This window comes from Callorhinus ursinus, unplaced genomic scaffold (assembly GCF_003265705.2).
Source record: "Callorhinus ursinus isolate GAN/ISIS: 27379988/994484 unplaced genomic scaffold, GSC_fseal_2.0 scaffold17, whole genome shotgun sequence".
NCBI classification, from domain to species: Eukaryota; Metazoa; Chordata; class Mammalia; order Carnivora; family Otariidae; genus Callorhinus; species Callorhinus ursinus.
This window is the reverse complement of record NW_027397079.1, coordinates 34544309-34558193: the sequence shown is the minus strand read 5'-3', so window position 1 is coordinate 34558193 and position 13885 is coordinate 34544309. Positions and strand designations below refer to the sequence as shown.

Genomic DNA, 13885 nt, shown 5'->3' with positions numbered 1-13885 from the left:
TTGCCAGAAAATGCTAATCATCACCTGAGCTTTCAGTGAGCTGTGATCAGTGATCACAGATCACCATAACAAATAATGGTGCAAAAAATTGAGATATGGCGATAAAATGTGACACAAAACACAAAGTGAGCAAATACTGTTGGACAAATGGTGCCAAAAGACTTGTTTGACACAGGGTCGCCACAAACTTGCAGTTCGTGAAAAATGCTATATCTGAGAAGTGCAATAAAATGAGGTACGCCTGTACTCTTTCCAGACTTCTCCATGCTAGAACCTTTGGTTTGGGCACTGGGATGGGGCTCTCTGAGCACCAGTGCTGGTCATAGGAGCTGCCTATCTTGGAGGCTGGGGTGATAGGACTCCCGGGTTCCCCTGGACAGCTGCTACCTGGTGAGGGGCAAAGCACAGCAGGGACTCCAGGGGACTGCTCCTTGCCTCCCTCCCAAGACAGCTCTGGGGTAAGCTTAAGCAGCTGCCCTTGTCTACCCACAATCCAGTGGGGGTAGGTGCCTCCAGGCAGAGCGGAAGCCACACGGTCCAGGCAGGGTGGGGGTGCCCCTGGCGCCCTGGGGATCTCAGTGTGGCTTTCTGTCAAGTCTCTGTTGGTGCCTGGTTCCCCCATAAAGCCATTATGTACTGGGAGAATTAATCATGCCGTTAGGTAAGCATTATGGCACTTTTATGGCAGCTTTGAAGCTAATCTGTCATTAATGCCTGCTGGATTATCATGATTTCTTGCAGTTGTGATTCATTAACTCAAAGCCTAATAGTAATTCTATTAAACATCTCCCATCACCGTTTGCCCCAACATGTCCCCACTCTGTTCTGTTGTGCCGCTGCAGTGGTGTGACTGGCAACCTGTGTGGTCTCCAAAGAGATGGACAGGTCCCCCTGCCAGTGAGAAACTGCCCAGCCAGGCATCCATGCCCTGCCCAACCTCGGAGCACATCTCCTCCCACGCCTGCTGGACTCTTCGGTCCATTCTCGCTTTTCTCCCAGAGGTCGCCTCGATGCCTTTTCTGAACCACCCATAACTGCTTTCCAGAGGCCAGACTGGGCAGAGTAAGACAAGCACCCCATGGCTCCACAGGTGACTGTCAGACCCGCAGGGCCAACCGGTGGCGGAAGTGGGTTTCGGGTCAGGAGAGAAACTGGGGCGCTGCTAAAGAAATGTGTTCACCACCCCTTTCCCTCCTTGCTCAGAGCTCATGAAACTCACAAGGGGAGGAGGCAGGCATTGGGGACAGGAAGCAGGGGTGGCGCACCGTTGACTGTGGGCCTGCCCGCATGAATATAAGCCCTTGGTGAGGTTTTTTGGAAAGAAATGGTTCTCTTAGGCTGGCTGTTCTCTGCGAAAGGTCAGCTTCGGGGCACGGCTTGACGGATGGGCTGTAAGTAGGCAAGAAAAAGGAAGTGGGGAGAAAGGGCCGCTGGGGGTGGGCCGGGAGGAAGCCGGTGGAGGACTGAAGCTCGGGCTCGTCCCGGTGCCAGCATCTTGCTCCTCATTCGGCGTCATCAATCAAGCCCGGCACCGATATCTCCGCAATTTGTAATGCCCCCACCCCCTCCGACCTGCCCAAGTGCGCACCAGCGCTGACCCTTCTCGCCCTCATTCAGGCTTGTGCTGCTGCCCGGGTGATGGATGGCTTCTCCTCCCTCGGGGCTCGCCTCGCCACAGCTGGGGGAGCACGGGCAGGTAACCGAGGTCAAACCCGGGGCAGCCACAGTGACCCAGTCACCCAGGCCAAGGGACTCTGTGTTCCCAGAGGCAGCAGGTGATGCCAGGGATAGAGAAATAGAGCTGAGAGAGGAAGCAAGAGAAAATTCCAACTATATAAGGAAAGGGGGTGGGGGGAACCAAACCAAAAAACCTCTCTGTATCCTGAGGTCTTCCAAGACTTCTAAAAATCTCCAGCATGGTGTGATGTCTTCTGCGTACAGCTACAACATTGCCTGTTCCACTCCATCTGTGTTTTCTCACGCCTGTGCGCTTTAAGAACCACTGAAATGGAAAACAAGTTAAAAAATACATAGATGTATATATAGTGAGACGGAGAAAGAGAGGGCAGTGCTCTGCAGCCTGTACTCGCTTTTTTTTCTTTCTCTCTCCCTCTCTCTCTCTCTCTCTCTTTTTTTTTTTTGCCAGTGTTTGTTGTAGGAAAAAGTGTATAAAAACAAACCCTAGACAACTGGAGTAAATACTCTCAACACATCAGTCGAGGAGAAGTCAGGATCCAATGTTTCCATCCTTCCTCATTCTGGGCCGAGCTGGAAGGAAAAAAAGGCTCTGCCCGTTTTCTAACTCGTAGGTGGTGTTCCTTGTCTTTTGTTCACAGGTGAAATGGTTCTTGCGGTGGAGACTTGCAAACCGTGCTAAGTAAGGTGTGGACTGACCAGCTGGCCCGGGGAGGGCTGCCTTGGGAGGTTCCAGCCGAGGGCTGAGAGGGGTTGGCGCATGCGCTTGTGCGTGCGGGAGATGCGTCCGCTGCCAAGAGCCAGCAGGTGAATCGAGTTCCGTGTTGGTGGACCCATCCCTGGCTTTGAGGACCGGGGAAACCGCTTGGTTTCGGACAGGCTTCCTCTTGGAACTTCAGGGGCCGAGTCTCTACTCAGCCCCTGAAGTCCAGGAGAGGGTGTCCAGACAAAGGAGTTTGGGGACCGTGGGCTTCCGAGCGAGTGGAACAGACACTGTGGAACAGACACTGTGGAGCGGGACCGCCCGGCACGCGATGGAGGGGTCGGGCCTGGGGCTGGTGAAGCCAGGAAATGGAGGAAAACACAAACTGATAGGCGGTGGAAGGAGAGAGGAAAGGGACAGGAAAAGCGCTGAGAGAGAGATCCAAGAGATAGATGATCACGGGACAGGAGTCAGCAGGGAGAGAGAGGGAGAGCAAATTTAATGAGGACAACTTGAAGGCCAGCTTTAACCAACAGCTGGCGGGGGGCCGGGTTTGATCTCCTTGTGAGTCAGGCGGCTTGATTAATTGTGGCCTGTGGAGGAGGATGGACACCTGGCCCTGCTGCTGAGCTCTTTGATCTCGGGGTTTCTCAGGGCCTGTGGGAGGGGAGTTGCTTGCCTGGCTGGGGGCTCCCTGAGAAGGAAGCCAGGCGGCCCTGGAGAGGCTGGGAGAGTCGAGGCGGTGGGGGTGGGGGTGGGGGTGGGGGTGGGGGAGACGGAAGGCAGAGAGGCAGGCAGTACAAAGGGCAGGCGGGTCTGGAACTGTGAACAAAGCCCCTGGGGGGAAGGTCAGCTGAGGGAATGTAGAAGGAGGCAGCCTTTGAAGGGGAAGTTTCACCCATAATCTCGGGGTGATTCTGTGGCGAGGGTTCCTTCACCCTCTGTCTTACACCACTGTGTAGAGTTAGCTGAACTGTGAGGGAGGACCGGGCGGAGGAGAGAGCCCTTTGCACAGAACTGTGTTCTGTTGCTTCTGGCTATGGGGCTAGCTAGTTTAATGAAGGAGTGAGCTCCGCAAGGGGCACAAGGAGGAGGGAGGTGTAGGGCTCCCTGGAACTGGCTCCATTTTATGCATGTTGGATGGAAACAGATTTGAGAAAAGAAAGCAACATATTGCCAAAAAAAAAAAAAAACCCCCCAACCCTCAAGAAGGAAAAAAGGAACTAAAACCCTAATGCCCTTAAAAAAGAAAACCAAAAAAAAAAAAAAAAGTCATATATTATGTCTTTGGACTAAATCCATTGGTGTTCTGCCAATTTCAAATAATAGTGTAACTTGATTAAGAAACTTTACAGGATTTAAAGTTGTTGGCTTTTCTGACTCCTCTCTGAGACTTCTCCGTAAGTCACTGTCTACACCAGGCTAATTTGTTCCCAGATTCCTTAATCTTTTGCAAGTTGGTGATGACGTTTATAACTTGGTAGCCATATTGGAAGTGTTCATGATTTCTTTTGCTCACAACTTCCACGCAGAATTTTTGGGTGACTTAAAACATTACCGTGAAATGTCCTGCTATTGAAACGCTGTGTGTGTGTGTGTGTGTGAATGTGTGCCCGTGTGTTAAGCTCTTCGAACTTTATGTGGCCCCACTCTCCTCTTGGGTGCCAAACTCCTGCTCATAGCTGCCTTAAGTCTCAGACACAAGAATGAGGACAACAAGAATGGCCCCCTAGAGTTCAGCCAGCACATGGAACATAGACAGGACTCCAGAGCCTCTGAAGACCAGCTGCAAAGGGAATTCCAGAAGTGAAGGAGGACAATTTTTCTGGCAGGATTAGAGTTTTGACCGGATGACATTAGTGTGGTTGGGAAGGCACTGGCCTCGCCTATGAACGAACACCCAGCTCTGCACCTTGGGCCTGCCACTTCATCTCTCTGGGGCTTCAGCTTCCTCATCTATAACATGGGATAAGAAAAAATACTTGCCTCACAGGCTTGTTGTGAGGATTAAACACATTAGTACATGTGAAAGCACCCTGTAAATGATGAAGCCTTCAATTAACAGCAGACATTAGAATTACTGCTTACATTATAGAAGCCCTGTCTCCTTAAACACTCGTGTTGACAGCAAGGATGTTTTAATTTCAAACAGGGTTTGCTCATGGAGGGCATTAGAAAATGAAATCCCATGTTACCTGCTCTCCCCGGGGCACCTGCTCTCCTATAATTGTTATTTACTAATAAGTACATTTTGTTCATAAATGTCCATAAAACCAGCTGAAATCCTTTCCCTGGCTGGCCTGGCTTTTCTGGATAGGACTAGGCAGGAACCACTGGCAGCGCCCTCCGGGTGGTGGGGCTCTTGGTCTGTGAGTTGCTGTACCTGGCCTTTCCAGGGAAGGTCTGGCCAGTTTGACCTGGAGGTCTCCATGGTGTGGCGTCATCTGTCAAATCCTGCTCTTCCCACTTCAGCCTGTTTTGCCTGTTTGTGAGAAGAACATTGTGTTCCTTGAGCCTGGGCTTCCTGGAGCTTCATGGCTGTTTCTCTGTTTGTGGGGCTCTTGCTACCATTGACAGGCTAGGTGCATGGTGCCTGGAGCTCAGGCTCTGGTTTGAATGTGGTTTCTGATGTGAGACCTCTGGGACATGGGACAAGATGGGGAGGGCCATGCTTACCCTTCAGTGGTTGCAATGAGGATAAAGACAGCCTCTATAAAACTCCTAATCAACATCTGGCACCTAGCCAGTGCTCAGTAAATGATTATTCTTGTAGACCAGTGGTCTCAACCCTGGCTGTATATTGAAATGATGAGGGATAATTTCAAAGCCTGGGCCCCACCTCTAGAAATCCTAACTGGTGTTGGGTTAAACCTTAGCATTAAACCCCAGGTGATTCTAATGTGTAGCCAGGGTTCAGAAATAGTAGTGCTATTTCTGAGATCATGACCTGAGCCGAAGGCAGACGCTTAACCGACTGAGCCACCCAGGCGCCCCTAAAATGCAGCTTCTGAGTCAGTACATGTGGGGCAGCAGAGTCTTTGCATTGCTGACAGGCGTGCCAATGTCTATGCGGGGACCACACTTTGGGTGGCAAGGCTCTATCCTTCCCCGATCCTCATAGCTCATGCACGTGGCCATGGCCATGGCCATGGATGGGAGACCTGGGAAGCAGGTGCAAGTGAACACAGGAAGAAATGAGAGTCAGTTCCGGAGGCTTAGTGAAGAGTGTTCCTACCAGGAACTGTCCTGGAATCCACAGTCCTCCTCAATACACAAACACACACACACACACACACACACACACGCATGCATGCCTCCTTCTGAATCCAGTCTTGAACACTCATGTGAGTAGCAACCAGATGATGTTTTCCAATATTTCAGTATCTTTTCGGGTTTCCTATTCTGTGAAGACAACCAAATGAATGGAAACATTTGCCATGGAATACTTAGGGCTCAGGTCATGAGTTTAAATACCCATTTATAATACTCAACTGGAAGAGTAATCCCTAACCTGGCCTTGTAAATAGTCAGCCCAAGATGCTTACATGGCCAAATGAAATCCCCATAGGTGAGTATAATCATAGAGCAGATCCCAGTGAGGCTGCAAGTAAACAGCTACTGATACTGGCCCATGAAACAGGGTATGCATTGGTGGGAGAGACAGAACTGACTAGAACAAAGGGCTTCTGAGTAGTGGGAAAGGGTCTTCCAGATAGCACTCAGCCTGGAAGACTTTTTTCCCCCTAATGACAGGCATATATATAAACTGCCACCTTCTCCCAACACAGTTGCAGATGATTGGGGTGTTTGGGGGCAGACACTTTTGCAAAATACACTGACAGAATGGGTTTTCCATGGGGGTATTATGCTTACCCCATATTTCATGAGTTTATGGAATAAAGGAATAACCAGAGTTATATGGTTGATGGACTCTTCATGAAAGAATGCACTTCAAACAATTGAGAGTCCTCTCCAGTTAGACTATCAGCTCAGACCCAGGAAGTGAGGAGTCTGACATGCCTACAGTGGCATGGGTCTGGGTGTATCAGCCTGGGAGCACCGTGTGTCGTGCATGATCTCATCAGCAGAGGCTAAGCAATTAGGACTGCATGGAAGAAGGAAGCCCTAACCTGACCTGTGTTGGAGGATTTCACTAGTCACCAAGGAAAAGAATTTTGCCACATGGCTGAGGGCTGGTGGTTGACGCCAGAACCACATGGTAGCCACCCCTATATTTTGGTTGGATCGTTCGATTGGCTTAAGTTCACTGTTGAGCAAATAGCATAGAGCGTTTCTGTGGTTTAGGTCAGGACCTTCTCGCAGTCCCTTTCCTTGTCTTTCTAAAGCCTGGTGTTGTTGGAGACCTATGTCAGGACAAGATGAACCCGGCTGCCGATCGCTGTTGAGATCCTGCTGCATTGGGCAGTCAGGTAAGGAGCCCCTTTTAGGGGAAGGTGCCTGCACACAGTTTACTCTTGCCTTGAGGTGACACTCATTCCCAGAAATCCAGAGGCTGAGCCCCAGGCAAGCTTTAGTGGGCTTGCCGGAGCACATCCGCCTCCAAGACGTCTGGGGCCCACTTGCACGCAGAAATCGACATGCACCGTTCCGGAAATCTTATTTTACTGCTCCTTTCCCCACCAACAGTCCCCCTCCTCTGTCACCTCCTTGTTCACTCCTCTGGAATCCTAGTCCCAGATGTGACTTCTCTGTTTCCTTTGGCTGGGAATTTGCCGTTTTCCCATAACCCAGACGGGTTGCCTGTTAGAGAAACCAAAAAACTCCAACTTTCTGGGAAGACATCTAATTAAATTCCCAAAGAGGGAAGAGGAAAGCCCCCTGTGAAACAGACAGCTAGAATCTCACAAGACATAATCATCCCAGCAGAGAAAGTGCCCGGGATAAGCCTGGTGAACCGGTAACGTGGTGTTCTGTTTCTTAATGTCCTCTGCAAAGAAGCTGGCCCTGGGCTTAAAATAGCCCTCTGGTAAAAAGCAACTATTTAAAGAGTATTGGGGTCTGAGAAATGCAAAACAAAGTGTTGTTGATTAAAAACACATGGTTTGTTCTCGAGAGGCGAGTAGCCAGCAAAATCAAATGTGACAGTGTTTTGGCTTTTTCTATCCCACAAGACATGATGGTGATTTATTAGAGTGATGTCAGCTGTGGTTAAAAAGAGTTTGCTGTGTTGTCTTAATAAAAAGAGGCTTTACCTTGGCGCTGTCAAATTCCCTCTTCTCCCCGGGCTTGAGGCAGTGGCTGCTCGGCCCTTGGCCCCTCCTGCAGGGGCTTCACCCCCAAGGGACAAACCTCTGCCTTGGGAAGTTTGTGAGGCCACAGGGCACCCAGCACTCCTTGATGGAGATGCGGGATGGCCTCGAGGGGGCTGCCTGCTCTGGGTTTGTTCAACTTGTGCAGAGTGCCACACCCAGTTTGGAGCTGGAGCATGGCCTGACTTGGTTGGGTGGTGGGGCCTTTGGTTGGAGGCACCCCCGTGGAAGGGAAGAGGCCCTTATCCCCATGACCTTCTGCAGGTAACCTGGGCAGAAGCTGGATGATCAGGGTAGATGATCTTCTGAAAACGATGAGAAGTTGGGCTTTTAACATGAAGAAATTTCTTAGTGGAAGCTCTTTGGCTATAAGGAAGAGAAACCCCTCGAACAAAGTCAAAGGACCAGGATGTACTGAAAGGACACAACAGCCCTTCGCACAGACATGTAAGAAGAGACAAGGCTCTCTGGGGAATAAGGTGGGCAGCCAGGACTGGAGCCTCTTCCTTCACCTTCCGTGAAGCCTTGCAGCCTGGGGGCCTCCTCTCTCTTCCTTCTGTTCCCAAGAAAACCTCTGAGAGGGGAAGGGAGATTCTTTCATTTTTTACTCCTTCATGGCCTTGGCTTGTACCAGCGGTGCCCGATGCTACAGGACCACATTTTTGCTCAAATACCATCATCTTTCTCCACTTAGTCTCGTTGTGTCAATTCCAAATTCCTGAGAGAGTGAATCCAGTTGGTGTAACTTGAATCAGATGTCTATCTCTGGTCCAGTCGGCAGCAGCTTGGGAGCCAGGGCCTGGGTGGTGTGGTTCCAGGGAGCCGGTGGAGAGGCTGGGCCGGGAGGCAACGTTAGGGGGTCAGCCCCAGAAAGGAGTGTGTTACCAGGGCAGTTGAAGAAAGCAATTACAGGTGCGTGCTTTTGTCCTAACGATCTGGGACTTTGTGGGAGAATTTGATACTGTGATTTCTGAATGCTTCTGGCTCTTTCTTCTGTAGGAAGGAGAACCATCCCAACGGGAGGATGGAATCCCAGCAGACACCTTTACTTCTTTCCTGGAGACACACCCAGGAAGTGAGAAGATGACATTATTTCTTAATATCTGGATTTTTTTTTTCTAATTACAAAGAAACGCATAAAGGACTGTAGAAAACTTGGAAAACAGAAACATACAAAGATGGATATAAAAAGCCCCCATAATCCACGTTAACGGCTGTTAACATATTGGTGTATTTCCTTCTATCCTTTTTTCCTTTAAGTAGTAGCCTGAGGCCATGTGAACGATTGGAGCTTAAGATCTATCTTTTGACTTTAATTAGGTGTCATCAAACTCTTTAAGACTTTAGGATTGCTTTAAATTTATTCCCATAGTTTTCCTGGAGCGGGTCCTGTTGTTTTCCCCCTGCTCTTTTCCCCTTTCCTGCAGGGGGCAGCGCAAATAGAATCAATATTTGCTAGTACCTCTGTGCTGCACCCACTTTTGTGCACGGCAGCCCCCCACCCCAGCCCCCCGCCAGCTTTTCCCTTCTTCCCTTCTACTCCCTTCTTCCTGGGGGTGGGGGTGAGGGTTGTGATCTTTTAAAGCCACATATCTGACCTCCTCCATCCTCGCCCAACACCCTTTACTGGCCATCCTTTGCATTTAGGGTAAGACAGACAAAGCCTTTACCATGTCCCACCGGCCCACCTGCTCGCCCGTTTGCAGCTGTAACACACCTTCTCTCCACTCTTGCACTGTCTCAGTCACGGTCCCGCCTCCAGCCTTCGCCCACTCGCTGCGTCTTCCCCCTTTTCGGCGGCTGTCCCAGACTCCGCCTCCAGGCTGAGTTCAGTGTCGCTTTTTTCAGAGAAGACTTTTCTCTCTGTGGCACCCTTATATTCCTTCAATATCCCCTTTTACCTTTCCTTCATGGCGGATCACACTTCACAGTTGTACGTGTATTTGCTTGGTTATTACATAATGTCTGTTGCCCGGATAGCTACGAACGCTCCCCGGGGCAGAGCACATCTGTTATATACCCTCCGCCTGCTGTCACCCCCTGACTCGTCTGCCACCCCCACCTCCCCCCCCTCTGATCACCCCTGTCCTGGATGAGGGGCTCAATCCGTGCTTGTTGAATGAGTGAGTGAATCCAGTGCTCATATGGTGCATATGTGTCAGTGAAGCGTCACCGTGTTGTAATATATAGGATCGGGAGGTCTGGTTTTCGACAAAGCCTCGGCATGCCCCGCTTTCACAATCCCAGTCCTTTGTGAGTGCCCCAGAGTCCTTTGAGTGTGCCCAGCACACAGGGATCTGTGCTGTGGTGAGGCCAGAATTTGACTTGTGTGCACTAAGATGCTGGTGCGTAAGGCGGGTTCGTGGGCTGGTGAGCGAAGTGGATTTCCAGTGAAATATCTATACCTTGGCGTGGCTCTGCCACCCTCTGTGACCCACATTCTGTGGGGGGAGAGATCATTCTAGAGCACCTCTAAAGGCTGTTAAACCTCCTGGAATTGAACGCCTCCATGGGACAGAGCAGTCTACCTCTGAATCAGCCCGGCAGACCGCTCTGGCAGTTCCATAGGTCTTGCCTAAGTTAAAGATGGATTTAGCTTCCTTAGAACCTTTATTGATTGCCTTCTGAGATGTTTCTCCAGAGGAGAATTCAGTGGACGTTTATTGAACACTGGCGCACCATGCCAGGGAGGGACCCGGCACTGGGTGTACAGAGCTGCTTCAGACACATGGGAAACTAAGCGGGGGGGGGGGGGTGGCGGGAACAGCACTGCAGTCCTCCATGTGCTGTCACATCATTATCTTAGTTTATCACAACAACCCTATGACGTGCATGCTGAAGAAATGGAAGCTTCGAGTTTGCATCACTTGTCTGACATCCCACAGTTTGCGAGTGAGGGAGCCACAGATCCAGCTGGTCTTTTGCCTCCAGCCCAGTGGTCCCTTTTACTACCCTAGGCTGAAAATATGAATGTACTTTTGCTTTGTGCAGCTCCTTGGACATGTGAGGGTAGCTAATGTACTCCCTGAATTCTCTCTTTCCCTGGACCTACTTGATTCCCCCTGAATTGGTCTTCCTTGGACTCCATCACACGGTAATGTCCTTGTAATTTGCAGAAGGTCGTGGCTACTACTGTATGACACTCTTCCATCTGCAAATAGGAGGGTCTCAACCTTGAAAACTAGATTCCCAAGGGGAACTCGGAGTGGTTACCCCCCTCCCCAGGCAATGAAGCCAGTTGGTAAGCCTGGCACTTTTTCTAGGGCAACTCAGGAGGTGCTTTCCCAGCAAGAATTGTGTAGTGAGAGATGACAGATGTACAGATTTCCAGGGCAGTGTCTGACACCTGGGGCATCTTCTTCCTGACCTCCCTGTTAGGGTACCACCCGACTTAAACCGTTCATGTTACGGGACACTCATGACCACCTGAGGAATGTCATTATACCTACTGATAGATCCATTTGGTTTTTGGCTCAACATATAAGGCAAAAAAAAATTTGGCTTTTTGTAGCTTCCAACATTGGTCTTCTTGTGGCTGGGAAGCAGGAGGGCAGTGCCTCTCTAACATGGCGGGCTGGCACACACACGAAGTGCCCAGGGAGTCCCAGCCTGAGCCCAGGCCTGGTCAGGCACGGCCGAGCAGGCCCTGTGATGGGCTGGGGTGGGCCCGTTCAGCCTCCTGGGAAGGAGCTCATCTCGGCGGCAGAAGAAGGAACCAGCACAAACAGCTGACCTGAGACCCGAGCTTTGATTGCAGCAGGGCGGGAATAATTCTGAGCCTGGGTTGGTGAATGGCTCACAACTGGGTTTGGCTCACAACTCAGCCCCCATTGGGCTTCTTTGCAAAACCCCTGGAGAACTGAGAGGCCACACATACAAACGGGAAGCATGGTGTAAAGTAATGCGTGCTAGTCCCTGGGGAGTCAACTTTGGGACTTGCCCTCAGAGTAAAATGCACAATGGCGGGGAGACGCTCTCTCCTTCACCATGGAACCCAGCAGTTCTTGGCCTCAGGGGGCCTCCGGCATCTCTGTGGTGGCGGTGACAGCAGGGCCCAGTGAGAGGTGGCGGTGTCCAGGGTCCTGGTAGAGGGCCTAGAGCAGGCCAAAGGGAACACAACGGTGGGTGGTCAGAAAACTGTGTCTTGCGCACACATGAGGCAACTCCTAGGGACCTAGACATATTGGGGGGGGTGGTAATTATGGAAGGGCTGACACCCTGGTGAGCCAGTATAAGTTAAGCCATTGTTACTAATATGATTGTATCCAAGTAGGCCCAGGAGGCCAGGGTCCCGGGCCCTGAACGCCAGCTCCTCTTCCTGGTTGAGCATCCCAGTGTCCTCTGTCACTTTTCAGAACCATGATTCTAAGGCCCCCACTGCTCTCCTTACACCTTTCTGGAACCACTCCAGGCTGTGAGAGCCAAAACCTTTCATGATAAGAATTTTCAGAAATCCTAGAATTAATATGGCCTAGTCTTTTTTTGACTTGATGAAATGAAGGCTCATACAGAAATGAAGTGACTTGCCCCGACTCTGTATTCCCAGCCAGTAGAAGAGCAAGGACGGTCCCCAAGTCACATAGCTATACTTCCCTCTCTGTTTCAACAAAGACCTCCTGCCCCAGGTTGGGATCTGAGCCGGGGACTGGGAGCACGGGTGCAAACGCATCTTCTCTCGGTTGGACGTGGCAGAGCTTTGTCCTCCAGCTGTGAGTCACATCTGGTCCTAACCCTCTAGGAGGGAGGGAAACAGGAACAGTTTTTCACTGTGCAAACCAGGTTGATGGAGGCGACTCCAGCGGGCAGTGCCAGTACATTTCTCGAAGCTAGCAGTGAGGACCCCCTTGTGGGAAGAGCACTGGCCTCCCTGTAAAGAGCAAGGGCTCTGCAGGCAGCTCCGGGCAGATGTGGAAAGTGACCGAAGAGGGTGGGCCTGTGATCCTAGAATAAGGTTCCCCATGGGACAAATGGGACAACTTAATAGTCCTCAGACAGAACATCCCCCAAGAAAACCTGCCCCAGAAAATGTCCTGCCATCAGCTGAAACCCCCGATGGCGGGGAGGGAGGGGCCCACGAAGCCCCTGGACTTGTTGGGATGTCAGAAATAGCAGTCTGCGAATGTCTGTCTTTTTTGGGGACTGCACCCAAACCCCGAGATGGCCTGCAAATGTCAACATTTCATCCACCATCTTGCCCTTTCTCTAGCGTTTACATCTGTAGTCAGGGTTAGCAAGTAGATTTTGCTTCTGAGCCAAGTCCAGTTGATTCATGCCCGACTGCCAGAAGCATTGTTAGGAAGGGTTTTGAGGCAGGCATTGGGATTAGCTGGCCATGTCTTCCGTCACCCCGGCAGGGAGGAGGGCAGGGAGGAGGTTCGAGTACTGTGGGAGGCAGAGTAACGGTCCCCTCAAGATTAGGCCCACATGCTAATCTCTGCAGCCTGCAGACAGGTTCTGATACGTGGCCGAGGGGAGTGAAGGCTGCAGACAGGCAGACCTTGAGATAAGAAGATTATCCTGATTAAGGATCTGAGTGAGTCCAAAGTAATCCCAAGGGTCCTTATAAGTGAAAGGAGGAGATGGGGACTCAGAGTCAGTGATGTGATGTGAAAAAGACTAGTGGATATCACTGGCTTTGAAGATGGAAGAGACCACAAGCCCACACATGCAGGCAGTCTCTAGGAACTAGAAAAGACATGGAAAAAGATTGTCCCCTGGAGGCTCCAGAAAGGAACACAGTACTGCCAACACCTTGACTTTAGCCCTGTGAGAACCATTTTGGACTTGTGGCCTCCAGAACTATAAGATAACAAATTTGTGTTATTTTAAACCATTAAATCTATGGTATTTTGTTATAGCAGCAAAAGGAAACCCATGCAATCTCTCCCTCCCCCTTCCCCCACTTTCCCTACCCCCTCTCTGTGCCCCTGCCTCTCCCCCGCTCCTTTCCCCTTCCTTCTTCCTTTTCCTTCCTTCCTCCTGCTCCTCCTCCCTCCCTCCCTCCCTTCCTAGAAGGACTCTGGCCCTGGATTATGCTGAGGACACAATCCAGGTGGCCACAACCACAGGCTGAGTCAAGGAATGATGCTCTTGGGGTGAAGCTTTTTGGTATACCAGGAGCCCATTGGTGAAACAAGAATAATTCTTCTAGAACACAAATATCTGTGATTTTGTTTCTTTTCCTGGCTCTCCTGGGGACCAGTTGTGTGATTGTGGG

At 50.8% G+C, this 13885-nt stretch overlaps 1 long non-coding RNA gene across 1 annotated transcript; it reads left to right on the top strand.

The window, feature by feature from the left end:
- Positions 1–1250: 1250 nt before the first annotated feature.
- LOC112834436 (uncharacterized) lies at positions 1251–8873 on the top strand. The gene is made up of 6 exons (XR_003210909.2): positions 1251–1391; positions 1618–1696; positions 2147–2305; positions 6745–6828; positions 7933–8115; positions 8668–8873. It is a non-coding gene; the product is annotated as an uncharacterized lncRNA (long non-coding RNA).
- The last annotated feature ends 5012 nt before the right edge of the window (positions 8874–13885 follow it).